This window comes from Sceloporus undulatus, chromosome 2 (assembly GCF_019175285.1).
Source record: "Sceloporus undulatus isolate JIND9_A2432 ecotype Alabama chromosome 2, SceUnd_v1.1, whole genome shotgun sequence".
NCBI classification, from domain to species: Eukaryota; Metazoa; Chordata; class Lepidosauria; order Squamata; family Phrynosomatidae; genus Sceloporus; species Sceloporus undulatus.
In genome coordinates this window covers 260,290,757-260,292,897 of record NC_056523.1, presented here as the reverse complement: position 1 = coordinate 260,292,897, position 2,141 = coordinate 260,290,757, and positions in this window count along the sequence as shown.

Below are 2,141 nucleotides of genomic sequence, written 5' to 3'. Positions count from 1 at the left end.
CCATGACATAACATATAATTTGTTATCCTTTCATGAGGCTCCAAAACTGTTGCTTGAGATGGTTGTGCCTCACTCTGCCCAATGGTAGGGTTACCCATGCCCCAGTCTGCTATTTTTCCATATGCTCTCCATCAAATGACAATGTCTGCATCTGAGACCATTTGGCTATAGTCATTGTCCAAATGTTGTTGTGTGCCTGACTTATGACAACTGCAAGGTGATTCTATTGTGCGATTTTCATGTCAAGATTTTTTTCAGAGGAGGTTTGCCATTGTCTTCCCCTGAGGCTAAGAGAGTGCGACTTGCCCAACATCACTCACTCCTATATTTATGCAGAAGTAAGTTGCACTAAAAGCAATGGCCATTATTCCTCCTTCAATGGTGAGTGCAACCAATTCACTATGAAGTACAGTGGGGAAGTGAGACTGCAGTTTTGAGTAACATGACAGGGCAACAATTTGTTACTTATTTAGTGTGTTATTACTGTTTTCCTACTATTAGAGATTGAAGGGAGATGCTCAGGGATTTCTAAATTTTATTTGGTTTGGTTGTACATGTCAAAAGAAATTGGCTGCTTTAGTTGTTATGTGTCTTGCCTTGATTGTGGGGGTGTTATTGTTGTGTGCCTTCATTTCTGATCTATGGTGTCCCTAATGCAAACTTATCACAGGGTTTTCTGTGACTGAGAGTGTGTGACTCACCCAAGGTCACCCAGCAGGTTTCCATGGCCAAGGGGAGAACTGAACCCTGATCTCTGGAATCTGAGTCCAACACTCAAGCTACAATTTGTTACTTATTTATGGTGTTATTACTGTATTTATACTGCTAGAGATGGAAGGGAGATGCTTCTGGGTTTATTTGATTTGATTTGACCTGGCTGCACATGACAAAAGAACTTGAGTGCTTTGGCTACTATGTGCCTTACTCTGCCACAGGCAGCATAATGTCTTAGTTTGGCCTCGGCCATATTATACACGTTTGCTTAGAAGTAGACCCTGTTGACTACAATGAGATTTGCCCCAAGTGTTGTAATTAAATCTAACATATAGATTTTATAGTACACCTTGATACTGAAAGACTCCACCACTATTTTCTTTTAGAAAAAAACAACTCCTGCTAATGATTTTGGTTGTCATCACTGAAGGCTTAGATGCTACAGTGGCTTTTGTGAACTGTGTGCTTGCCAATACAAAGATGCCTCCTTGAATCTAGAATACACGGCATTTATGTGCTCTGAGAGTCAGCGTTGTGTAGTGGGGTTTGAGTGTTGAATTAGGTCTCTGGGTTTGAATCCCAGCTCAGCCATGGAAACCCCACTGGGTGAACTTGGGCAAGTCACACATTCTCAGCCTCAGAGGATGGCAAGGGAAAACCCCTCTGAAGCCACATGCAAAGAAAATCCCATGATAGGTTTGCCATAAGTTGGAAACAGAGTCAGCATGGTGCAATGGTTTGAGCACACTGGGAAACCTGGGTTTGATTCCCAGCTCCAGCATGAAACCCATTGGGTGACCTTGGGCAAGTCACACTCTCTGGACAGGATGACCAGATGCCCCCCTTTTTCAGGACATGTCCTACATGTCAACCTCCTCTCCAGGAGAAATCCCCAAACGTCCTTCATTCCAAGCAGCACAAAGATGCATGAATTTACATTTAGAGTTGTGTTTTTAGCTTTTATTTTGTACTGTCTTACTTTCCCCCCACTTGAATGGACTACATTTTGTGATGATTTGCCCTCCTTTGTGGTGAGGGCACCTCCTCACCTTGGCCTCAGAGCATGGCAATGGCAAACCCCCTCTAAGAAACTTGTCAAGAAAACCCTGAGATAGGGTCACGCCATAAGCTGGGAAACGACTTGAAGGCACACAAGAGGGCCAGTCACACTTATGTTTTTTTGCCCAGAGAGATTCGCATCTGTGAATCGATTCAAAATTGATTCACTGTTCCCATTACGTTTTAAGGCAGCGAATCTCTCTGTCACATTTAAATCTGGGTGTCATTCCCACTACATAGTAAATCGGTTTGTAAACTGATTTGAAGTGGTTTAAATTGCCCTTGTTCACACATGTGCCGAATCCCTGGCATAGTTTGTTGGGGGGGGGGATCACTAGACCTATTTAAAGTGCTTCTTCCAGATCTGC